This window comes from Rhinoderma darwinii, unplaced genomic scaffold, assembly GCF_050947455.1.
Source record: "Rhinoderma darwinii isolate aRhiDar2 unplaced genomic scaffold, aRhiDar2.hap1 Scaffold_716, whole genome shotgun sequence".
In the NCBI taxonomy this organism is placed as follows: domain Eukaryota; kingdom Metazoa; phylum Chordata; class Amphibia; order Anura; family Rhinodermatidae; genus Rhinoderma; species Rhinoderma darwinii.
The window spans coordinates 40252-65212 of record NW_027464277.1 but is presented as its reverse complement, the minus strand read 5'-3'; the positions used below and the strand labels follow the sequence as shown (position 1 = coordinate 65212).

General features: G+C 46.9%; 10 non-coding genes and 4 pseudogenes across 10 annotated transcripts; all 14 read left to right on the top strand.

The window, feature by feature from the left end:
- The first annotated feature begins 1060 nt into the window (after nt 1-1060).
- On the top strand, nt 1061-1251 carry LOC142729229 (U2 spliceosomal RNA). The gene has a single exon (XR_012878074.1). It is a non-coding gene; the product is annotated as a U2 spliceosomal RNA (small nuclear RNA).
- A 1282-nt stretch (nt 1252-2533) lies between these two features.
- On the top strand, nt 2534-2724 carry LOC142729228 (U2 spliceosomal RNA). The gene has a single exon (XR_012878073.1). It is a non-coding gene; the product is annotated as a U2 spliceosomal RNA (small nuclear RNA).
- Nucleotides 2725-4006: 1282 nt separating this feature from the next.
- LOC142729227 (U2 spliceosomal RNA) lies at nt 4007-4197 on the top strand. Its single transcript, XR_012878072.1, has one exon. It is a non-coding gene; the product is annotated as a U2 spliceosomal RNA (small nuclear RNA).
- A 1282-nt stretch (nt 4198-5479) lies between these two features.
- Nucleotides 5480-5670, top strand: LOC142729226 (U2 spliceosomal RNA). The gene has a single exon (XR_012878071.1). It is a non-coding gene; the product is annotated as a U2 spliceosomal RNA (small nuclear RNA).
- A 1282-nt stretch (nt 5671-6952) lies between these two features.
- Nucleotides 6953-7022, top strand: LOC142729224 (U2 spliceosomal RNA; annotated as a pseudogene).
- A 788-nt stretch (nt 7023-7810) lies between these two features.
- On the top strand, nt 7811-7991 carry LOC142729204 (U2 spliceosomal RNA; annotated as a pseudogene).
- A 1282-nt stretch (nt 7992-9273) lies between these two features.
- Nucleotides 9274-9343, top strand: LOC142729222 (U2 spliceosomal RNA; annotated as a pseudogene).
- A 754-nt stretch (nt 9344-10097) lies between these two features.
- LOC142729206 (U2 spliceosomal RNA) lies at nt 10098-10322 on the top strand (annotated as a pseudogene).
- A 1282-nt stretch (nt 10323-11604) lies between these two features.
- On the top strand, nt 11605-11795 carry LOC142729225 (U2 spliceosomal RNA). The gene has a single exon (XR_012878070.1). It is a non-coding gene; the product is annotated as a U2 spliceosomal RNA (small nuclear RNA).
- Nucleotides 11796-13077: 1282 nt separating this feature from the next.
- Nucleotides 13078-13268, top strand: LOC142729221 (U2 spliceosomal RNA). Its single transcript, XR_012878069.1, has one exon. It is a non-coding gene; the product is annotated as a U2 spliceosomal RNA (small nuclear RNA).
- Nucleotides 13269-14550: 1282 nt separating this feature from the next.
- On the top strand, nt 14551-14741 carry LOC142729209 (U2 spliceosomal RNA). The gene has a single exon (XR_012878068.1). It is a non-coding gene; the product is annotated as a U2 spliceosomal RNA (small nuclear RNA).
- A 1282-nt stretch (nt 14742-16023) lies between these two features.
- LOC142729271 (U2 spliceosomal RNA) lies at nt 16024-16214 on the top strand. The gene has a single exon (XR_012878106.1). It is a non-coding gene; the product is annotated as a U2 spliceosomal RNA (small nuclear RNA).
- Nucleotides 16215-22414: 6200 nt separating this feature from the next.
- Nucleotides 22415-22605, top strand: LOC142729258 (U2 spliceosomal RNA). Its single transcript, XR_012878099.1, has one exon. It is a non-coding gene; the product is annotated as a U2 spliceosomal RNA (small nuclear RNA).
- Nucleotides 22606-23887: 1282 nt separating this feature from the next.
- LOC142729259 (U2 spliceosomal RNA) lies at nt 23888-24078 on the top strand. Its single transcript, XR_012878100.1, has one exon. It is a non-coding gene; the product is annotated as a U2 spliceosomal RNA (small nuclear RNA).
- The last annotated feature ends 883 nt before the right edge of the window (nt 24079-24961 follow it).

The following is a 24961-nucleotide window of genomic DNA, read 5'->3' as shown; positions in this document are numbered from 1 at the left end:
TGTGTTTCCGGCATTTCACATTGGAACAGCTCATTCACCTTCCTTGTCTTCTCTCCGCCCTCCCTCCCTCCCTCCTAGGTAAGTTAAAGAGCTGCACCTGAGCCAGCCACTGATTGATGCAGCACCACAGTCAAATAGTGGAGTGGAGTGGAGTAGGGGAACAGCAAACAGCCATTAAAGCAGCCAGCCGCCTACCCGCCACAATGGACCTACCTGTGTACACTAGGTGGATGTGATGGAATGTACTGTCGTCCCTACATTTCAAGAAGAAGTAAGAATTGCAGTTGCAACAAACCCTTGCTTGCCTACAAAGAGAGCAGCAATTTGGATTTGTTACTATGTTACCTGGAAGAATAACAAACTGTGCAAGGATGGAGGTTGTAGGAGCAAAGAGAAGTTGTCTGTAAAGTTGGTGGATGCCTATTTTCCATTTTGCAGTCCCTTGTCTCCCTCTTGTGGCCTCCTGGAGGCAAATAAATGTGCAAAAAAAAGACAGCCTGGCGGCCGGCTGTTGCAGTGTTGCCCTCTCAGGCAACACTGAGTGACTGACTGAGCCTCACAGTCTTATATAAAGTTCAGACGGAACTTTGCACGTGTCATAGTGGAGCCCTCAGGATTCCAGAGCCAGCTTTCTGACATCATAATGGGGCCTGCCTCAGAGATAAAAGCCTGGGCCCAGGCAGTGTTGTTCAGTGCTGCTCAGCAGGCAGCACAGGACTGGATTAAAGCTGATACAAGGTGTGAAGGAACAAGGGGTGGCTGTGGGCATGCACTTGCTGCCGCTGCCAGTGTTTATCTGCATGGCAGGAGGGCATTTGGGCGTTGCCAGGAAGGCGTTTTTATGTAGATTCCTCCTCTTTCAGCACTGCATTGTGGTGCAAGCAAAAGAAGCAAATCCTGTCTGGCTTCCTCTCCGGCCTTTATTCACCTCCCGCTTAGTAGCTGTAAATGTGTGTGAGCCTGCAGGGCCCCATGGAATTGCCTAGGAGTAGGCTGAATCGCTGCAAGGGGTGAACAGCAGTATGGGACAGGCTCGGGCAAGGCAAGGGCCGCTCGGGTTATCGCTTCTCGGCCTTTTGGCTAAGATCAAGTGTAGTATCTGTTCTTATCAGTTTAATATCTGATACGTCCCCTATCTGGGGACCATATATTAAATGGATTTTTAGAACAGGGAGATGGAAATAGAGCTTGCTCTGTCCACTCCACGCATTGACCTGGTATTGCAGTATTTCCAGGACCGGTGCACCCTTCCCTTATGTGTTGACTAAAATCAGATTCCAAAAGTGTTTTTTCTCTTTGCCATTGTTTCTGTCTTTCTGAAGGGATCTCCCCTTTTAATCCCATTATTTCAACACCTGTTGGACAATGCATTTGTACAGTCATGTGTGATAATGAGCTCATTTATTAAATGCAATTAATGAATACATTGCCACCTCTTGTTGTGTGTGTGTGTGTGTGTGTCTTCTGTGTTTCTGTGTTTCCGGCATTTCACATTGGAACAGCTCATTCACCTTCCTTGTCTTCTCTCCGCCCTCCCTCCCTCCCTCCTAGGTAAGTTAAAGAGCTGCACCTGAGCCAGCCACTGATTGATGCAGCACCACAGTCAAATAGTGGAGTGGAGTGGAGTAGGGGAACAGCAAACAGCCATTAAAGCAGCCAGCCGCCTACCCGCCACAATGGACCTACCTGTGTACACTAGGTGGATGTGATGGAATGTACTGTCGTCCCTACATTTCAAGAAGAAGTAAGAATTGCAGTTGCAACAAACCCTTGCTTGCCTACAAAGAGAGCAGCAATTTGGATTTGTTACTATGTTACCTGGAAGAATAACAAACTGTGCAAGGATGGAGGTTGTAGGAGCAAAGAGAAGTTGTCTGTAAAGTTGGTGGATGCCTATTTTCCATTTTGCAGTCCCTTGTCTCCCTCTTGTGGCCTCCTGGAGGCAAATAAATGTGCAAAAAAAAGACAGCCTGGCGGCCGGCTGTTGCAGTGTTGCCCTCTCAGGCAACACTGAGTGACTGACTGAGCCTCACAGTCTTATATAAAGTTCAGACGGAACTTTGCACGTGTCATAGTGGAGCCCTCAGGATTCCAGAGCCAGCTTTCTGACATCATAATGGGGCCTGCCTCAGAGATAAAAGCCTGGGCCCAGGCAGTGTTGTTCAGTGCTGCTCAGCAGGCAGCACAGGACTGGATTAAAGCTGATACAAGGTGTGAAGGAACAAGGGGTGGCTGTGGGCATGCACTTGCTGCCGCTGCCAGTGTTTATCTGCATGGCAGGAGGGCATTTGGGCGTTGCCAGGAAGGCGTTTTTATGTAGATTCCTCCTCTTTCAGCACTGCATTGTGGTGCAAGCAAAAGAAGCAAATCCTGTCTGGCTTCCTCTCCGGCCTTTATTCACCTCCCGCTTAGTAGCTGTAAATGTGTGTGAGCCTGCAGGGCCCCATGGAATTGCCTAGGAGTAGGCTGAATCGCTGCAAGGGGTGAACAGCAGTATGGGACAGGCTCGGGCAAGGCAAGGGCCGCTCGGGTTATCGCTTCTCGGCCTTTTGGCTAAGATCAAGTGTAGTATCTGTTCTTATCAGTTTAATATCTGATACGTCCCCTATCTGGGGACCATATATTAAATGGATTTTTAGAACAGGGAGATGGAAATAGAGCTTGCTCTGTCCACTCCACGCATTGACCTGGTATTGCAGTATTTCCAGGACCGGTGCACCCTTCCCTTATGTGTTGACTAAAATCAGATTCCAAAAGTGTTTTTTCTCTTTGCCATTGTTTCTGTCTTTCTGAAGGGATCTCCCCTTTTAATCCCATTATTTCAACACCTGTTGGACAATGCATTTGTACAGTCATGTGTGATAATGAGCTCATTTATTAAATGCAATTAATGAATACATTGCCACCTCTTGTTGTGTGTGTGTGTGTGTGTGTCTTCTGTGTTTCTGTGTTTCCGGCATTTCACATTGGAACAGCTCATTCACCTTCCTTGTCTTCTCTCCGCCCTCCCTCCCTCCCTCCTAGGTAAGTTAAAGAGCTGCACCTGAGCCAGCCACTGATTGATGCAGCACCACAGTCAAATAGTGGAGTGGAGTGGAGTAGGGGAACAGCAAACAGCCATTAAAGCAGCCAGCCGCCTACCCGCCACAATGGACCTACCTGTGTACACTAGGTGGATGTGATGGAATGTACTGTCGTCCCTACATTTCAAGAAGAAGTAAGAATTGCAGTTGCAACAAACCCTTGCTTGCCTACAAAGAGAGCAGCAATTTGGATTTGTTACTATGTTACCTGGAAGAATAACAAACTGTGCAAGGATGGAGGTTGTAGGAGCAAAGAGAAGTTGTCTGTAAAGTTGGTGGATGCCTATTTTCCATTTTGCAGTCCCTTGTCTCCCTCTTGTGGCCTCCTGGAGGCAAATAAATGTGCAAAAAAAAGACAGCCTGGCGGCCGGCTGTTGCAGTGTTGCCCTCTCAGGCAACACTGAGTGACTGACTGAGCCTCACAGTCTTATATAAAGTTCAGACGGAACTTTGCACGTGTCATAGTGGAGCCCTCAGGATTCCAGAGCCAGCTTTCTGACATCATAATGGGGCCTGCCTCAGAGATAAAAGCCTGGGCCCAGGCAGTGTTGTTCAGTGCTGCTCAGCAGGCAGCACAGGACTGGATTAAAGCTGATACAAGGTGTGAAGGAACAAGGGGTGGCTGTGGGCATGCACTTGCTGCCGCTGCCAGTGTTTATCTGCATGGCAGGAGGGCATTTGGGCGTTGCCAGGAAGGCGTTTTTATGTAGATTCCTCCTCTTTCAGCACTGCATTGTGGTGCAAGCAAAAGAAGCAAATCCTGTCTGGCTTCCTCTCCGGCCTTTATTCACCTCCCGCTTAGTAGCTGTAAATGTGTGTGAGCCTGCAGGGCCCCATGGAATTGCCTAGGAGTAGGCTGAATCGCTGCAAGGGGTGAACAGCAGTATGGGACAGGCTCGGGCAAGGCAAGGGCCGCTCGGGTTATCGCTTCTCGGCCTTTTGGCTAAGATCAAGTGTAGTATCTGTTCTTATCAGTTTAATATCTGATACGTCCCCTATCTGGGGACCATATATTAAATGGATTTTTAGAACAGGGAGATGGAAATAGAGCTTGCTCTGTCCACTCCACGCATTGACCTGGTATTGCAGTATTTCCAGGACCGGTGCACCCTTCCCTTATGTGTTGACTAAAATCAGATTCCAAAAGTGTTTTTTCTCTTTGCCATTGTTTCTGTCTTTCTGAAGGGATCTCCCCTTTTAATCCCATTATTTCAACACCTGTTGGACAATGCATTTGTACAGTCATGTGTGATAATGAGCTCATTTATTAAATGCAATTAATGAATACATTGCCACCTCTTGTTGTGTGTGTGTGTGTGTGTGTCTTCTGTGTTTCTGTGTTTCCGGCATTTCACATTGGAACAGCTCATTCACCTTCCTTGTCTTCTCTCCGCCCTCCCTCCCTCCCTCCTAGGTAAGTTAAAGAGCTGCACCTGAGCCAGCCACTGATTGATGCAGCACCACAGTCAAATAGTGGAGTGGAGTGGAGTAGGGGAACAGCAAACAGCCATTAAAGCAGCCAGCCGCCTACCCGCCACAATGGACCTACCTGTGTACACTAGGTGGATGTGATGGAATGTACTGTCGTCCCTACATTTCAAGAAGAAGTAAGAATTGCAGTTGCAACAAACCCTTGCTTGCCTACAAAGAGAGCAGCAATTTGGATTTGTTACTATGTTACCTGGAAGAATAACAAACTGTGCAAGGATGGAGGTTGTAGGAGCAAAGAGAAGTTGTCTGTAAAGTTGGTGGATGCCTATTTTCCATTTTGCAGTCCCTTGTCTCCCTCTTGTGGCCTCCTGGAGGCAAATAAATGTGCAAAAAAAAGACAGCCTGGCGGCCGGCTGTTGCAGTGTTGCCCTCTCAGGCAACACTGAGTGACTGACTGAGCCTCACAGTCTTATATAAAGTTCAGACGGAACTTTGCACGTGTCATAGTGGAGCCCTCAGGATTCCAGAGCCAGCTTTCTGACATCATAATGGGGCCTGCCTCAGAGATAAAAGCCTGGGCCCAGGCAGTGTTGTTCAGTGCTGCTCAGCAGGCAGCACAGGACTGGATTAAAGCTGATACAAGGTGTGAAGGAACAAGGGGTGGCTGTGGGCATGCACTTGCTGCCGCTGCCAGTGTTTATCTGCATGGCAGGAGGGCATTTGGGCGTTGCCAGGAAGGCGTTTTTATGTAGATTCCTCCTCTTTCAGCACTGCATTGTGGTGCAAGCAAAAGAAGCAAATCCTGTCTGGCTTCCTCTCCGGCCTTTATTCACCTCCCGCTTAGTAGCTGTAAATGTGTGTGAGCCTGCAGGGCCCCATGGAATTGCCTAGGAGTAGGCTGAATCGCTGCAAGGGGTGAACAGCAGTATGGGACAGGCTCGGGCAAGGCAAGGGCCGCTCGGGTTATCGCTTCTCGGCCTTTTGGCTAAGATCAAGTGTAGTATCTGTTCTTATCAGTTTAATATCTGATACGTCCCCTATCTGGGGACCATATATTAAATGGATTTTTAGAACAGGGAGATGGAAATAGAGCTTGCTCTGTCCACTCCACGCATTGACCTGGTATTGCAGTATTTCCAGGACCGGTGCACCCTTCCCTTATGTGTTGACTAAAATCAGATTCCAAAAGTGTTTTTTCTCTTTGCCATTGTTTCTGTCTTTCTGAAGGGATCTCCCCTTTTAATCCCATTATTTCAACACCTGTTGGACAATGCATTTGTACAGTCATGTGTGATAATGAGCTCATTTATTAAATGCAATTAATGAATACATTGCCACCTCTTGTTGTGTGTGTGTGTGTGTGTGTCTTCTGTGTTTCTGTGTTTCCGGCATTTCACATTGGAACAGCTCATTCACCTTCCTTGTCTTCTCTCCGCCCTCCCTCCCTCCCTCCTAGGTAAGTTAAAGAGCTGCACCTGAGCCAGCCACTGATTGATGCAGCACCACAGTCAAATAGTGGAGTGGAGTGGAGTAGGGGAACAGCAAACAGCCATTAAAGCAGCCAGCCGCCTACCCGCCACAATGGACCTACCTGTGTACACTAGGTGGATGTGATGGAATGTACTGTCGTCCCTACATTTCAAGAAGAAGTAAGAATTGCAGTTGCAACAAACCCTTGCTTGCCTACAAAGAGAGCAGCAATTTGGATTTGTTACTATGTTACCTGGAAGAATAACAAACTGTGCAAGGATGGAGGTTGTAGGAGCAAAGAGAAGTTGTCTGTAAAGTTGGTGGATGCCTATTTTCCATTTTGCAGTCCCTTGTCTCCCTCTTGTGGCCTCCTGGAGGCAAATAAATGTGCAAAAAAAAGACAGCCTGGCGGCCGGCTGTTGCAGTGTTGCCCTCTCAGGCAACACTGAGTGACTGACTGAGCCTCACAGTCTTATATAAAGTTCAGACGGAACTTTGCACGTGTCATAGTGGAGCCCTCAGGATTCCAGAGCCAGCTTTCTGACATCATAATGGGGCCTGCCTCAGAGATAAAAGCCTGGGCCCAGGCAGTGTTGTTCAGTGCTGCTCAGCAGGCAGCACAGGACTGGATTAAAGCTGATACAAGGTGTGAAGGAACAAGGGGTGGCTGTGGGCATGCACTTGCTGCCGCTGCCAGTGTTTATCTGCATGGCAGGAGGGCATTTGGGCGTTGCCAGGAAGGCGTTTTTATGTAGATTCCTCCTCTTTCAGCACTGCATTGTGGTGCAAGCAAAAGAAGCAAATCCTGTCTGGCTTCCTCTCCGGCCTTTATTCACCTCCCGCTTAGTAGCTGTAAATGTGTGTGAGCCTGCAGGGCCCCATGGAATTGCCTAGGAGTAGGCTGAATCGCTGCAAGGGGTGAACAGCAGTATGGGACAGGCTCGGGCAAGGCAAGGGCCGCTCGGGTTATCGCTTCTCGGCCTTTTGGCTAAGATCAAGTGTAGTACCTGCTCAAGCTGAGGTTAGTAATCATCCCTGCCGGTGGTACGTGGGCCATCGTAGGGGGATGACAGAACGCCGAGGTGAGGGCAGGGAACCACAACGGTCATCGCTCTGGTGTACGCATTTGGTTTAAAGGTACCATTTGTAGGTGACCAGGCGACCGCCGGATCGAGGTCATTAGGCCGGGTAGTTTGGAAGCCCGAGTTGCTATGTGCCCCAGGGCTGGTGACCCTGGGGTGCCCTAACTCACTGGGGGTGGGATCCCACTGAGTGAAGGCACACTTGCACGCACTCTCTTTCACGCTATATGAGCACACACCTTTATTCTCCCGGCCTTCTGGCTGGGAGATGAGGAATTTTTTTATACCTGGCGGATGTCCAGGCTGTATCACAGCGCACATCCACTTATTTAATTTTGTTTTTCACTGTGTGTTTGTCACGTTTGTCACAAGGATTTTGGGATGCGGTGCCCTTTTGGGACCCTCCTGAGGTCTAGGGGGAAAATGTGTGGCCTTCTGGTTCCTTTTTCCCCTGCAACCCGGCCTCCCTTCTTCGGAGGGGAGGTGCAACTAGGATGCAGGCTCCTAGGTGGACACTGGGGTGGCAGCCCAGGTAGAAGCCTAGGAGTGTGTTTGGGTCTCCCTAAGCTTCGGCGAGGGGGGACCATCGATCCTTGATCCTCTAGGCCTATGGTTTGGAGGGTCAGGGAATGGTTATGCGGGGCCTCTCTCTTTTAAGAGAAGGGCTGCGATAGACCGCATCCTTGTGCACTTTTTGTGTGGCACCTCTGCACTTTTTATGCACTTGGGTGATAGAAAGCACGACTCGGGCTTTCAATAAAAAAAAAAAAAATCTGTTCTTATCAGTTTAATATCTGATACGTCCCCTATCTGGGGACCATATATTAAATGGATTTTTAGAACAGGGAGATGGAAATAGAGCTTGCTCTGTCCACTCCACGCATTGACCTGGTATTGCAGTATTTCCAGGACCGGTGCACCCTTCCCTTATGTGTTGACTAAAATCAGATTCCAAAAGTGTTTTTTCTCTTTGCCATTGTTTCTGTCTTTCTGAAGGGATCTCCCCTTTTAATCCCATTATTTCAACACCTGTTGGACAATGCATTTGTACAGTCATGTGTGATAATGAGCTCATTTATTAAATGCAATTAATGAATACATTGCCACCTCTTGTTGTGTGTGTGTGTGTGTGTGTCTTCTGTGTTTCTGTGTTTCCGGCATTTCACATTGGAACAGCTCATTCACCTTCCTTGTCTTCTCTCCGCCCTCCCTCCCTCCCTCCTAGGTAAGTTAAAGAGCTGCACCTGAGCCAGCCACTGATTGATGCAGCACCACAGTCAAATAGTGGAGTGGAGTGGAGTAGGGGAACAGCAAACAGCCATTAAAGCAGCCAGCCGCCTACCCGCCACAATGGACCTACCTGTGTACACTAGGTGGATGTGATGGAATGTACTGTCGTCCCTACATTTCAAGAAGAAGTAAGAATTGCAGTTGCAACAAACCCTTGCTTGCCTACAAAGAGAGCAGCAATTTGGATTTGTTACTATGTTACCTGGAAGAATAACAAACTGTGCAAGGATGGAGGTTGTAGGAGCAAAGAGAAGTTGTCTGTAAAGTTGGTGGATGCCTATTTTCCATTTTGCAGTCCCTTGTCTCCCTCTTGTGGCCTCCTGGAGGCAAATAAATGTGCAAAAAAAAGACAGCCTGGCGGCCGGCTGTTGCAGTGTTGCCCTCTCAGGCAACACTGAGTGACTGACTGAGCCTCACAGTCTTATATAAAGTTCAGACGGAACTTTGCACGTGTCATAGTGGAGCCCTCAGGATTCCAGAGCCAGCTTTCTGACATCATAATGGGGCCTGCCTCAGAGATAAAAGCCTGGGCCCAGGCAGTGTTGTTCAGTGCTGCTCAGCAGGCAGCACAGGACTGGATTAAAGCTGATACAAGGTGTGAAGGAACAAGGGGTGGCTGTGGGCATGCACTTGCTGCCGCTGCCAGTGTTTATCTGCATGGCAGGAGGGCATTTGGGCGTTGCCAGGAAGGCGTTTTTATGTAGATTCCTCCTCTTTCAGCACTGCATTGTGGTGCAAGCAAAAGAAGCAAATCCTGTCTGGCTTCCTCTCCGGCCTTTATTCACCTCCCGCTTAGTAGCTGTAAATGTGTGTGAGCCTGCAGGGCCCCATGGAATTGCCTAGGAGTAGGCTGAATCGCTGCAAGGGGTGAACAGCAGTATGGGACAGGCTCGGGCAAGGCAAGGGCCGCTCGGGTTATCGCTTCTCGGCCTTTTGGCTAAGATCAAGTGTAGTACCTGCTCAAGCTGAGGTTAGTAATCATCCCTGCCGGTGGTACGTGGGCCATCGTAGGGGGATGACAGAACGCCGAGGTGAGGGCAGGGAACCACAACGGTCATCGCTCTGGTGTACGCATTTGGTTTAAAGGTACCATTTGTAGGTGACCAGGCGACCGCCGGATCGAGGTCATTAGGCCGGGTAGTTTGGAAGCCCGAGTTGCTATGTGCCCCAGGGCTGGTGACCCTGGGGTGCCCTAACTCACTGGGGGTGGGATCCCACTGAGTGAAGGCACACTTGCACGCACTCTCTTTCACGCTATATGAGCACACACCTTTATTCTCCCGGCCTTCTGGCTGGGAGATGAGGAATTTTTTATACCTGGCGGATGTCCAGGCTGTATCACAGCGCACATCCACTTATTTAATTTTGTTTTTCACTGTGTGTTTGTCACGTTTGTCACAAGGATTTTGGGATGCGGTGCCCTTTTGGGACCCTCCTGAGGTCTAGGGGGAAAATGTGTGGCCTTCTGGTTCCTTTTTCCCCTGCAACCCGGCCTCCCTTCTTCGGAGGGGAGGTGCAACTAGGATGCAGGCTCCTAGGTGGACACTGGGGTGGCAGCCCAGGTAGAAGCCTAGGAGTGTGTTTGGGTCTCCCTAAGCTTCGGCGAGGGGGGACCATCGATCCTTGATCCTCTAGGCCTATGGTTTGGAGGGTCAGGGAATGGTTATGCGGGGCCTCTCTCTTTTAAGAGAAGGGCTGCGATAGACCGCATCCTTGTGCACTTTTTGTGTGGCACCTCTGCACTTTTTATGCACTTGGGTGATAGAAAGCACGACTCGGGCTTTAAAAAAAAAAAAAAAAAAAAAAAAAAAAATCTGTTCTTATCAGTTTAATATCTGATACGTCCCCTATCTGGGGACCATATATTAAATGGATTTTTAGAACAGGGAGATGGAAATAGAGCTTGCTCTGTCCACTCCACGCATTGACCTGGTATTGCAGTATTTCCAGGACCGGTGCACCCTTCCCTTATGTGTTGACTAAAATCAGATTCCAAAAGTGTTTTTTCTCTTTGCCATTGTTTCTGTCTTTCTGAAGGGATCTCCCCTTTTAATCCCATTATTTCAACACCTGTTGGACAATGCATTTGTACAGTCATGTGTGATAATGAGCTCATTTATTAAATGCAATTAATGAATACATTGCCACCTCTTGTTGTGTGTGTGTGTGTGTGTGTCTTCTGTGTTTCTGTGTTTCCGGCATTTCACATTGGAACAGCTCATTCACCTTCCTTGTCTTCTCTCCGCCCTCCCTCCCTCCCTCCTAGGTAAGTTAAAGAGCTGCACCTGAGCCAGCCACTGATTGATGCAGCACCACAGTCAAATAGTGGAGTGGAGTGGAGTAGGGGAACAGCAAACAGCCATTAAAGCAGCCAGCCGCCTACCCGCCACAATGGACCTACCTGTGTACACTAGGTGGATGTGATGGAATGTACTGTCGTCCCTACATTTCAAGAAGAAGTAAGAATTGCAGTTGCAACAAACCCTTGCTTGCCTACAAAGAGAGCAGCAATTTGGATTTGTTACTATGTTACCTGGAAGAATAACAAACTGTGCAAGGATGGAGGTTGTAGGAGCAAAGAGAAGTTGTCTGTAAAGTTGGTGGATGCCTATTTTCCATTTTGCAGTCCCTTGTCTCCCTCTTGTGGCCTCCTGGAGGCAAATAAATGTGCAAAAAAAAGACAGCCTGGCGGCCGGCTGTTGCAGTGTTGCCCTCTCAGGCAACACTGAGTGACTGACTGAGCCTCACAGTCTTATATAAAGTTCAGACGGAACTTTGCACGTGTCATAGTGGAGCCCTCAGGATTCCAGAGCCAGCTTTCTGACATCATAATGGGGCCTGCCTCAGAGATAAAAGCCTGGGCCCAGGCAGTGTTGTTCAGTGCTGCTCAGCAGGCAGCACAGGACTGGATTAAAGCTGATACAAGGTGTGAAGGAACAAGGGGTGGCTGTGGGCATGCACTTGCTGCCGCTGCCAGTGTTTATCTGCATGGCAGGAGGGCATTTGGGCGTTGCCAGGAAGGCGTTTTTATGTAGATTCCTCCTCTTTCAGCACTGCATTGTGGTGCAAGCAAAAGAAGCAAATCCTGTCTGGCTTCCTCTCCGGCCTTTATTCACCTCCCGCTTAGTAGCTGTAAATGTGTGTGAGCCTGCAGGGCCCCATGGAATTGCCTAGGAGTAGGCTGAATCGCTGCAAGGGGTGAACAGCAGTATGGGACAGGCTCGGGCAAGGCAAGGGCCGCTCGGGTTATCGCTTCTCGGCCTTTTGGCTAAGATCAAGTGTAGTATCTGTTCTTATCAGTTTAATATCTGATACGTCCCCTATCTGGGGACCATATATTAAATGGATTTTTAGAACAGGGAGATGGAAATAGAGCTTGCTCTGTCCACTCCACGCATTGACCTGGTATTGCAGTATTTCCAGGACCGGTGCACCCTTCCCTTATGTGTTGACTAAAATCAGATTCCAAAAGTGTTTTTTCTCTTTGCCATTGTTTCTGTCTTTCTGAAGGGATCTCCCCTTTTAATCCCATTATTTCAACACCTGTTGGACAATGCATTTGTACAGTCATGTGTGATAATGAGCTCATTTATTAAATGCAATTAATGAATACATTGCCACCTCTTGTTGTGTGTGTGTGTGTGTGTGTCTTCTGTGTTTCTGTGTTTCCGGCATTTCACATTGGAACAGCTCATTCACCTTCCTTGTCTTCTCTCCGCCCTCCCTCCCTCCCTCCTAGGTAAGTTAAAGAGCTGCACCTGAGCCAGCCACTGATTGATGCAGCACCACAGTCAAATAGTGGAGTGGAGTGGAGTAGGGGAACAGCAAACAGCCATTAAAGCAGCCAGCCGCCTACCCGCCACAATGGACCTACCTGTGTACACTAGGTGGATGTGATGGAATGTACTGTCGTCCCTACATTTCAAGAAGAAGTAAGAATTGCAGTTGCAACAAACCCTTGCTTGCCTACAAAGAGAGCAGCAATTTGGATTTGTTACTATGTTACCTGGAAGAATAACAAACTGTGCAAGGATGGAGGTTGTAGGAGCAAAGAGAAGTTGTCTGTAAAGTTGGTGGATGCCTATTTTCCATTTTGCAGTCCCTTGTCTCCCTCTTGTGGCCTCCTGGAGGCAAATAAATGTGCAAAAAAAAGACAGCCTGGCGGCCGGCTGTTGCAGTGTTGCCCTCTCAGGCAACACTGAGTGACTGACTGAGCCTCACAGTCTTATATAAAGTTCAGACGGAACTTTGCACGTGTCATAGTGGAGCCCTCAGGATTCCAGAGCCAGCTTTCTGACATCATAATGGGGCCTGCCTCAGAGATAAAAGCCTGGGCCCAGGCAGTGTTGTTCAGTGCTGCTCAGCAGGCAGCACAGGACTGGATTAAAGCTGATACAAGGTGTGAAGGAACAAGGGGTGGCTGTGGGCATGCACTTGCTGCCGCTGCCAGTGTTTATCTGCATGGCAGGAGGGCATTTGGGCGTTGCCAGGAAGGCGTTTTTATGTAGATTCCTCCTCTTTCAGCACTGCATTGTGGTGCAAGCAAAAGAAGCAAATCCTGTCTGGCTTCCTCTCCGGCCTTTATTCACCTCCCGCTTAGTAGCTGTAAATGTGTGTGAGCCTGCAGGGCCCCATGGAATTGCCTAGGAGTAGGCTGAATCGCTGCAAGGGGTGAACAGCAGTATGGGACAGGCTCGGGCAAGGCAAGGGCCGCTCGGGTTATCGCTTCTCGGCCTTTTGGCTAAGATCAAGTGTAGTATCTGTTCTTATCAGTTTAATATCTGATACGTCCCCTATCTGGGGACCATATATTAAATGGATTTTTAGAACAGGGAGATGGAAATAGAGCTTGCTCTGTCCACTCCACGCATTGACCTGGTATTGCAGTATTTCCAGGACCGGTGCACCCTTCCCTTATGTGTTGACTAAAATCAGATTCCAAAAGTGTTTTTTCTCTTTGCCATTGTTTCTGTCTTTCTGAAGGGATCTCCCCTTTTAATCCCATTATTTCAACACCTGTTGGACAATGCATTTGTACAGTCATGTGTGATAATGAGCTCATTTATTAAATGCAATTAATGAATACATTGCCACCTCTTGTTGTGTGTGTGTGTGTGTGTGTCTTCTGTGTTTCTGTGTTTCCGGCATTTCACATTGGAACAGCTCATTCACCTTCCTTGTCTTCTCTCCGCCCTCCCTCCCTCCCTCCTAGGTAAGTTAAAGAGCTGCACCTGAGCCAGCCACTGATTGATGCAGCACCACAGTCAAATAGTGGAGTGGAGTGGAGTAGGGGAACAGCAAACAGCCATTAAAGCAGCCAGCCGCCTACCCGCCACAATGGACCTACCTGTGTACACTAGGTGGATGTGATGGAATGTACTGTCGTCCCTACATTTCAAGAAGAAGTAAGAATTGCAGTTGCAACAAACCCTTGCTTGCCTACAAAGAGAGCAGCAATTTGGATTTGTTACTATGTTACCTGGAAGAATAACAAACTGTGCAAGGATGGAGGTTGTAGGAGCAAAGAGAAGTTGTCTGTAAAGTTGGTGGATGCCTATTTTCCATTTTGCAGTCCCTTGTCTCCCTCTTGTGGCCTCCTGGAGGCAAATAAATGTGCAAAAAAAAGACAGCCTGGCGGCCGGCTGTTGCAGTGTTGCCCTCTCAGGCAACACTGAGTGACTGACTGAGCCTCACAGTCTTATATAAAGTTCAGACGGAACTTTGCACGTGTCATAGTGGAGCCCTCAGGATTCCAGAGCCAGCTTTCTGACATCATAATGGGGCCTGCCTCAGAGATAAAAGCCTGGGCCCAGGCAGTGTTGTTCAGTGCTGCTCAGCAGGCAGCACAGGACTGGATTAAAGCTGATACAAGGTGTGAAGGAACAAGGGGTGGCTGTGGGCATGCACTTGCTGCCGCTGCCAGTGTTTATCTGCATGGCAGGAGGGCATTTGGGCGTTGCCAGGAAGGCGTTTTTATGTAGATTCCTCCTCTTTCAGCACTGCATTGTGGTGCAAGCAAAAGAAGCAAATCCTGTCTGGCTTCCTCTCCGGCCTTTATTCACCTCCCGCTTAGTAGCTGTAAATGTGTGTGAGCCTGCAGGGCCCCATGGAATTGCCTAGGAGTAGGCTGAATCGCTGCAAGGGGTGAACAGCAGTATGGGACAGGCTCGGGCAAGGCAAGGGCCGCTCGGGTTATCGCTTCTCGGCCTTTTGGCTAAGATCAAGTGTAGTATCTGTTCTTATCAGTTTAATATCTGATACGTCCCCTATCTGGGGACCATATATTAAATGGATTTTTAGAACAGGGAGATGGAAATAGAGCTTGCTCTGTCCACTCCACGCATTGACCTGGTATTGCAGTATTTCCAGGACCGGTGCACCCTTCCCTTATGTGTTGACTAAAATCAGATTCCAAAAGTGTTTTTTCTCTTTGCCATTGTTTCTGTCTTTCTGAAGGGATCTCCCCTTTTAATCCCATTATTTCAACACCTGTTGGACAATGCATTTGTACAGTCATGTGTGATAATGAGCTCATTTATTAAATGCAATTAATGAATACATTGCCACCTCTTGTTGTGTGTGTGTGTGTGTGTGTCTTCTGTGTTTCTGTGTTTCCGGCATTTCACATTGGAACAGCTCATTCACCTTCCTTGTCTTCTCTCCGCCCTCCCTCCCTCCCTCCTAGGTAAGTTAAAGAGCTGCACCTGAGCCAGCCACTGATTGATGCAGCACCACAGTCAAATAGTGGAGTGGAGTGGAGTAGGGGAACAGCAAACAGCCATTAAAGCAGCCAGCCGCCTACCCGCCACAATGGACCTACCTGTGTACACTAGGTGGATGTGATGGAATGTACTGTCGTCCCTACATTTCAAGAAGAAGTAAGAATTGCAGTTGCAACAAACCCTTGCTTGCCTACAAAGAGAGCAGCAATTTGGATTTGTTACTATGTTACCTGGAAGAATAACAAACTGTGCAAGGATGGAGGTTGTAGGAGCAAAGAGAAGTTGTCTGTAAAGTTGGTGGATGCCTATTTTCCATTTTGCAGTCCCTTGTCTCCCTCTTGTGGCCTCCTGGAGGCAAATAAATGTGCAAAAAAAAGACAGCCTGGCGGCCGGCTGTTGCAGTGTTGCCCTCTCAGGCAACACTGAGTGACTGACTGAGCCTCACAGTCTTATATAAAGTTCAGACGGAACTTTGCACGTGTCATAGTGGAGCCCTCAGGATTCCAGAGCCAGCTTTCTGACATCATAATGGGGCCTGCCTCAGAGATAAAAGCCTGGGCCCAGGCAGTGTTGTTCAGTGCTGCTCAGCAGGCAGCACAGGACTGGATTAAAGCTGATACAAGGTGTGAAGGAACAAGGGGTGGCTGTGGGCATGCACTTGCTGCCGCTGCCAGTGTTTATCTGCATGGCAGGAGGGCATTTGGGCGTTGCCAGGAAGGCGTTTTTATGTAGATTCCTCCTCTTTCAGCACTGCATTGTGGTGCAAGCAAAAGAAGCAAATCCTGTCTGGCTTCCTCTCCGGCCTTTATTCACCTCCCGCTTAGTAGCTGTAAATGTGTGTGAGCCTGCAGGGCCCCATGGAATTGCCTAGGAGTAGGCTGAATCGCTGCAAGGGGTGAACAGCAGTATGGGACAGGCTCGGGCAAGGCAAGGGCCGCTCGGGTTATCGCTTCTCGGCCTTTTGGCTAAGATCAAGTGTAGTATCTGTTCTTATCAGTTTAATATCTGATACGTCCCCTATCTGGGGACCATATATTAAATGGATTTTTAGAACAGGGAGATGGAAATAGAGCTTGCTCTGTCCACTCCACGCATTGACCTGGTATTGCAGTATTTCCAGGACCGGTGCACCCTTCCCTTATGTGTTGACTAAAATCAGATTCCAAAAGTGTTTTTTCTCTTTGCCATTGTTTCTGTCTTTCTGAAGGGATCTCCCCTTTTAATCCCATTATTTCAACACCTGTTGGACAATGCATTTGTACAGTCATGTGTGATAATGAGCTCATTTATTAAATGCAATTAATGAATACATTGCCACCTCTTGTTGTGTGTGTGTGTGTGTGTGTCTTCTGTGTTTCTGTGTTTCCGGCATTTCACATTGGAACAGCTCATTCACCTTCCTTGTCTTCTCTCCGCCCTCCCTCCCTCCCTCCTAGGTAAGTTAAAGAGCTGCACCTGAGCCAGCCACTGATTGATGCAGCACCACAGTCAAATAGTGGAGTGGAGTGGAGTAGGGGAACAGCAAACAGCCATTAAAGCAGCCAGCCGCCTACCCGCCACAATGGACCTACCTGTGTACACTAGGTGGATGTGATGGAATGTACTGTCGTCCCTACATTTCAAGAAGAAGTAAGAATTGCAGTTGCAACAAACCCTTGCTTGCCTACAAAGAGAGCAGCAATTTGGATTTGTTACTATGTTACCTGGAAGAATAACAAACTGTGCAAGGATGGAGGTTGTAGGAGCAAAGAGAAGTTGTCTGTAAAGTTGGTGGATGCCTATTTTCCATTTTGCAGTCCCTTGTCTCCCTCTTGTGGCCTCCTGGAGGCAAATAAATGTGCAAAAAAAAGACAGCCTGGCGGCCGGCTGTTGCAGTGTTGCCCTCTCAGGCAACACTGAGTGACTGACTGAGCCTCACAGTCTTATATAAAGTTCAGACGGAACTTTGCACGTGTCATAGTGGAGCCCTCAGGATTCCAGAGCCAGCTTTCTGACATCATAATGGGGCCTGCCTCAGAGATAAAAGCCTGGGCCCAGGCAGTGTTGTTCAGTGCTGCTCAGCAGGCAGCACAGGACTGGATTAAAGCTGATACAAGGTGTGAAGGAACAAGGGGTGGCTGTGGGCATGCACTTGCTGCCGCTGCCAGTGTTTATCTGCATGGCAGGAGGGCATTTGGGCGTTGCCAGGAAGGCGTTTTTATGTAGATTCCTCCTCTTTCAGCACTGCATTGTGGTGCAAGCAAAAGAAGCAAATCCTGTCTGGCTTCCTCTCCGGCCTTTATTCACCTCCCGCTTAGTAGCTGTAAATGTGTGTGAGCCTGCAGGGCCCCATGGAATTGCCTAGGAGTAGGCTGAATCGCTGCAAGGGGTGAACAGCAGTATGGGACAGGCTCGGGCAAGGCAAGGGCCGCTCGGGTTATCGCTTCTCGGCCTTTTGGCTCAGATCTCGTGTCTGACTGAAAGGTCTTTCCAAAGCTTGTCGAGCTCTTGGCCATAGGGCATCGGTGGTTCGCCATCTTAAGCCCTATGCTGCTATAAGGAGAGGACCTGCGAGGAGAATTCGAGGAGAAGGCGATCCCCACAAAGCGAGGATGGAGGCTACTATGCGTTTTTCAAGATCCGATGAACTGAAGATAAAGGATTCCTTCAAGATCGAGGTTGGAGATGATGCCAGAGACAAGTTCCAGCTGGGTTTCTTCGTGAGGCGAGTTTTGCTGGAGATCCTTGGGATAAAGAGAGAAGACATCCTAGCTCTCCAAGATGCTCCAGGTCGCTATACCCTTACCCTGGTATCGGAAGCTGCTTGTCAAAGCTTGTACAGGACCATCAGGTTGAAGTTGGGTGAGGAAGACCTTAAAGGTCTAGTCTTTGTTATTCTGTTTACCACTGAAGAAAAGCCTCTGGTGGTTCATATGAGTAATCCCCATGTGCTCCTGGATGACATCAGCTTCTTTCTTCAGAGACATTGCGCCTCAGTGCGCTTTTCCCACAAAGTCCTGAACTCTGAGAAGCTGTGGACAGGAAAATATAAGTTTTTTGTCAAGCTGAAGGAAGACTCAGAAGGAATTGGGGGATACCATCACCCCCCTTCAGGATTCTTAATTGGCAGAGACAGAGGACGTCTGTTTTATCCTAACATGCCTTTGTTTTGCCGGAAATGTATGGACTTTGGGCATACGTATGAGAACTGCCCAGAAGAGGTGGCAGTTTGTAAAAAGTGTTACCAGAAGGGCCACGCAACTTTCAGTTGTCCAAATGTGATGGTCTGCAACATTTGCCGTGTACCAGGGCATGCCTTTCGGGACTGCCCTTTGAAGAAAACTGGCTCTTATGCAGATGCGGTCAGAGGGCAGCCAGGGGCTGCTGGGACATCTTCAGCGCAGAGGCCAGCGGCGAAACCTCCGCAAGGAGAAGGCTTACCTGACGTGGGTGCTCCGGCTGTCTGGTCGGATTGCCCTGATGGATTGGAGAATGCTGATCCTGTGAGACCTGAGGCTAAAGCAGGGGAGAGATCGTCTGTGGCAGCCAAAGGTCTTGGTCCAAAAAACTCTGAAGATCTAGAGAAGGCTAAGATCATGAGACAGGTGAAACCCGAAGCCAAAGTGGGGGAGAGATCTTCTACAGAGGCCAAGGGTCACAGTCTGGAAGAAGCCATGGATCTAGAAGTGCAGAGGAAAAGAAAACCTGAGGAAGAGGGATCAAGTGTTGGCTCTAAAAGGTCCAGCACGCCTCAATATAAGCCCCTAGTGACACCAGCTAAACTGACACCTCCGGCAAAGCAACCTCCAGCAAAACCGCCTCCGGCAAAACCCCCACCATCCGATCCTGCCAATATTGAATTTTCGGATTCAGAAGACGTGTCCAGCCCCTGCACCCCAGTGGGCTTCATGTCAGATTCGGATAGTAGTGCCCACTAATCCGAATGATCTATGGCAAACAGCATTAAAATTTCCTCACTCAATGTGAGGAGTCTAAAGGGTCCGACAAGGCGGGCCGCTTTATTTTCGTATTTATCTACAGTGGACTCAGACATTTTTTTCGTACAGGAATGCGGAATAGATTTTGACATGAACTATGCAACTCTAAGACAAGATTGGACTTTGGGCAATTCCATATGGTCTGGAGATAATGAAACCAGATCAACCGGTGTTGGAATATTGTTTAAGTCTAAGGAGTTCAAAGTCAATGCATTCAAGGAAGTTATGCCCGGAAGAGCTCTGTTTGCTAATATAACCCATCATGGGGTGGACTTAAGACTTCTCTGTGTTTATGCCTCGCCTGTAAAAGAAGAAAGGTCGCAGTTGTTGGAGGATATACAATGCTACTTACCTGGTTCATCCCCGCTAATAATAGCTGGCGACTTTAATTGTATCTTATCCGGTGAGAAGAGAGAAGGTAGCACTGGAGAGCCAAAAAAAGACAAAACAGAGAAACAGTTAAAGGACCTGCTCATAGACTTTAAACTAAAAGACACCTGGAGAGACCTGCAAAAATCTGACCCGGGTTACACCTGGGAAAATGCTGTTACGAAGTCCAGAATTGACTTTACTTTTGTTACAGAGCAAATTATTCCAAAATCATCTTTGTTAATTTCCAATATTTTTTCAGACCACAAAATGATTCAGACACAATTAGAAGTCCCCAGACTTGTCAAAGGCAGAGGAGTCTGGAGACTCAATACAACGCTACTTCAAGAAACTGCAATAAAGACAGATTTTTTAAACCATTATAACCATTTAAAAAGTAAACAGAAAAATTACGCTTCCATGCTAGAGTGGTGGGAATACGCCAAAAATAAAATCAAAGAATTCTTTGTCAAAAAAAGCATTGCGAGAGCAAGAGAGAAGACGAAGTGGCACAACACACTCAACACCAAGCTACAAACGTACTACAAACTTAGAAGTGCTGGTATAGACATGGAAGACTTAATTATAAATGTAAAGGAACAAATCGCAAAAGAAATTGAGAACAAAGGGAAAGAAATCATCTTCAGCTCAAAAATTGAAATTCTTGAGAAAAATGAAAAATGCTCTAGATATTTCTTCAAAAAAACCGTCAGCACCAAAGAGATGATTAAGGAGCTGGAAGGCGAAACAACAGCAGACGGCATGCTTGCCAAAGCTCAAAGCTTTTATCAAGAACTTTTTAACGACAAACCTATAGACTTGTCTTTTACTGAGGATGCTATTAACACTCTAGATTGCACGTTATCCAAAACCGACCAAGAACTGTTATGTAAGGACATTACTTCTGAAGAACTTCATGCTGCTGTCAAAAGCTTTTTATTTGGGAAAACCCCGGGATCTGACGGTCTTCCCGTAGAATTTTATAGGGAATTTTGGGACATTTTAAGTGTGGACTTTTATCTTGTTATTAAGGAAGCCTTTAAAAGTGATCTGCTACCACTATCCTGGAGAAGTGGACTCGTATCTCTAATTCATAAAAAAGGAGAAAAATCTCGGTTAGAAAACTGGAGACCAATTACGCTTCTCAACGTGGATTACAAAATTATGTCCAAAATTTTAGTTAACCGTTTTAAAGGGGTTTTAAGCCAAGTTATAAATATGGACCAAGTTTGTGCAGTACCAGGGAGAAGTGTGACAGAACATCTAAACACCATCAGAGATGTAATTTGGTACCAGCAAGATAGACAGCAGAATTTAGCCATCTTGTCATTAGATTTTCAGAAGGCATTTGATCGTGTGTCTCATAGGTTTTTATGGTTAGTTTTAAAAAAGATGTGTTTTCCAGATGCTTTTATACGACAAATTGCGCTTTTATACAAAAACTCTTTTAGCAGAATATTAGTCAACGGCTCGCTAACAGACGAAGTTAAACTGCACTCAGGAGTTAAACAGGGGTGCCCCCTGTCGCCCATACTATTTATATGTGCCATTGAACCGCTTCTGTCAATGATCAGAAAAGACAAGGTTGTCAGAGGTGTTCCCCTACCCGGAGGTGGTGGGAACGAAGTTAAAGTCATGGGCTATATGGACGATATCTCTATCTTCTGTTCATCACAGGTTGCCCTTAGACGAGCGATAAGAATTACAGAATTTTTTTGCCTAGCCTCTGCTTTTAAACTTAATATTGACAAAAGTAGTTGTTTTACGATTGGAGATTGGACTGATTTTTTTATGCCTAGCTTGAAAATGCAAACCGACCAAATTAAAGTTTTAGGCGTAATCTTCGATCAACAAAATAATGGTGCGCAAAGCTGGGAAGACGTAAAAAACAAGTTACAAAAGAAAATAGATTTATGGATGTTGAGAAAACTTACCTTGAGTGGCAAAATTCTTGTCATAAAAGCCATTCTGCTTCCGATTATGCTGTACTTGAGTTTTGTGTTTCCACCGAATGAGTTAACTGTTAAAAGACTTCAAAGAATGCTATTCCAATTCGTATGGAGTTCGAAATTCGAAAAGCTAAATAGACAGACAATGTTTAAATCACTTAGTAAAGGTGGTAAAGATGTGCCAAATGTAAAACTTTTTCTATATTCTAAGTTTTTTAGCCTCTGTTTTAAAAGTGTGTCTTTATGTAATAATTGGTCCTATTTTTTACGATATGCTGCAGGACATATTTTTAGGCGACGCAAGTGGATTTCTATGTCATTATCTAGTCCAGTTTTAATATTTCCACCCAAGCAATATATTATTTTAGAAAAGGTAATAAAACAACATAACCTTGAGTCCTTTGAGGTGGAGACTTTGAAAAATCCGAGGAAATTGTCCCTAGAAATAAAGAAAAAAGATACAATGACACCCATTTCTAACTTTTCTTTCAACAGAAGCGCTGCTATATGGGAAAAAGTTAATGCACCCTACCTTACAAACAGCCACAAAGACATTGCCTGGATGATGGTTCATGACTGTCTGCCCACCAGATTTTTCCAGCACAGAAGGGGATTGAGCAATTTCAGTGTCTGCCCTAGACAACAATGCTGCTATGATGAGACGACCTTGCACATATTCTGGAATTGTCATTTTGCACAGACTGTTTGGAAAGAATGTGGAGAACTTTTAAAATTCTTAACTGGTCTTAGCTTTTTAAACTTTGAAGTGATTTTTTATGGTATTCATGAGACACTGCCAAAAGAAAAAGAAAGAGTTTTATGGTGCACTATAAACTGCATAAAAAACGCACTATGGAAAACCAGAAATATTTTATTGTTCAAGAGAGATTATATTAGCGAAAAAGAGTGTATAAAATTAGCAATCAGTGAACTGTATTTATATTACCTGCTAGACAAGAAACGTTTAGGGAAAAGAAGAGCACAGAGCACATGGCACTTTAGTTGTTGGAAGATGTTATACTAGACCTTGTTCTTAAGAAATTAGTTTGATTAGACTTAGTTAAATTCAAAAGAAAAAATCTGTTCTTATCAGTTTAATATCTGATACGTCCCCTATCTGGGGACCATATATTAAATGGATTTTTAGAACAGGGAGATGGAAATAGAGCTTGCTCTGTCCACTCCACGCATTGACCTGGTATTGCAGTATTTCCAGGACCGGTGCACCCTTCCCTTATGTGTTGACTAAAATCAGATTCCAAAAGTGTTTTTTCTCTTTGCCATTGTTTCTGTCTTTCTGAAGGGATCTCCCCTTTTAATCCCATTATTTCAACACCTGTTGGACAATGCATTTGTACAGTCATGTGTGATAATGAGCTCATTTATTAAATGCAATTAATGAATACATTGCCACCTCTTGTTGTGTGTGTGTGTGTGTGTGTCTTCTGTGTTTCTGTGTTTCCGGCATTTCACATTGGAACAGCTCATTCACCTTCCTTGTCTTCTCTCCGCCCTCCCTCCCTCCCTCCTAGGTAAGTTAAAGAGCTGCACCTGAGCCAGCCACTGATTGATGCAGCACCACAGTCAAATAGTGGAGTGGAGTGGAGTAGGGGAACAGCAAACAGCCATTAAAGCAGCCAGCCGCCTACCCGCCACAATGGACCTACCTGTGTACACTAGGTGGATGTGATGGAATGTACTGTCGTCCCTACATTTCAAGAAGAAGTAAGAATTGCAGTTGCAACAAACCCTTGCTTGCCTACAAAGAGAGCAGCAATTTGGATTTGTTACTATGTTACCTGGAAGAATAACAAACTGTGCAAGGATGGAGGTTGTAGGAGCAAAGAGAAGTTGTCTGTAAAGTTGGTGGATGCCTATTTTCCATTTTGCAGTCCCTTGTCTCCCTCTTGTGGCCTCCTGGAGGCAAATAAATGTGCAAAAAAAAGACAGCCTGGCGGCCGGCTGTTGCAGTGTTGCCCTCTCAGGCAACACTGAGTGACTGACTGAGCCTCACAGTCTTATATAAAGTTCAGACGGAACTTTGCACGTGTCATAGTGGAGCCCTCAGGATTCCAGAGCCAGCTTTCTGACATCATAATGGGGCCTGCCTCAGAGATAAAAGCCTGGGCCCAGGCAGTGTTGTTCAGTGCTGCTCAGCAGGCAGCACAGGACTGGATTAAAGCTGATACAAGGTGTGAAGGAACAAGGGGTGGCTGTGGGCATGCACTTGCTGCCGCTGCCAGTGTTTATCTGCATGGCAGGAGGGCATTTGGGCGTTGCCAGGAAGGCGTTTTTATGTAGATTCCTCCTCTTTCAGCACTGCATTGTGGTGCAAGCAAAAGAAGCAAATCCTGTCTGGCTTCCTCTCCGGCCTTTATTCACCTCCCGCTTAGTAGCTGTAAATGTGTGTGAGCCTGCAGGGCCCCATGGAATTGCCTAGGAGTAGGCTGAATCGCTGCAAGGGGTGAACAGCAGTATGGGACAGGCTCGGGCAAGGCAAGGGCCGCTCGGGTTATCGCTTCTCGGCCTTTTGGCTAAGATCAAGTGTAGTATCTGTTCTTATCAGTTTAATATCTGATACGTCCCCTATCTGGGGACCATATATTAAATGGATTTTTAGAACAGGGAGATGGAAATAGAGCTTGCTCTGTCCACTCCACGCATTGACCTGGTATTGCAGTATTTCCAGGACCGGTGCACCCTTCCCTTATGTGTTGACTAAAATCAGATTCCAAAAGTGTTTTTTCTCTTTGCCATTGTTTCTGTCTTTCTGAAGGGATCTCCCCTTTTAATCCCATTATTTCAACACCTGTTGGACAATGCATTTGTACAGTCATGTGTGATAATGAGCTCATTTATTAAATGCAATTAATGAATACATTGCCACCTCTTGTTGTGTGTGTGTGTGTGTGTGTCTTCTGTGTTTCTGTGTTTCCGGCATTTCACATTGGAACAGCTCATTCACCTTCCTTGTCTTCTCTCCGCCCTCCCTCCCTCCCTCCTAGGTAAGTTAAAGAGCTGCACCTGAGCCAGCCACTGATTGATGCAGCACCACAGTCAAATAGTGGAGTGGAGTGGAGTAGGGGAACAGCAAACAGCCATTAAAGCAGCCAGCCGCCTACCCGCCACAATGGACCTACCTGTGTACACTAGGTGGATGTGATGGAATGTACTGTCGTCCCTACATTTCAAGAAGAAGTAAGAATTGCAGTTGCAACAAACCCTTGCTTGCCTACAAAGAGAGCAGCAATTTGGATTTGTTACTATGTTACCTGGAAGAATAACAAACTGTGCAAGGATGGAGGTTGTAGGAGCAAAGAGAAGTTGTCTGTAAAGTTGGTGGATGCCTATTTTCCATTTTGCAGTCCCTTGTCTCCCTCTTGTGGCCTCCTGGAGGCAAATAAATGTGCAAAAAAAAGACAGCCTGGCGGCCGGCTGTTGCAGTGTTGCCCTCTCAGGCAACACTGAGTGACTGACTGAGCCTCACAGTCTTATATAAAGTTCAGACGGAACTTTGCACGTGTCATAGTGGAGCCCTCAGGATTCCAGAGCCAGCTTTCTGACATCATAATGGGGCCTGCCTCAGAG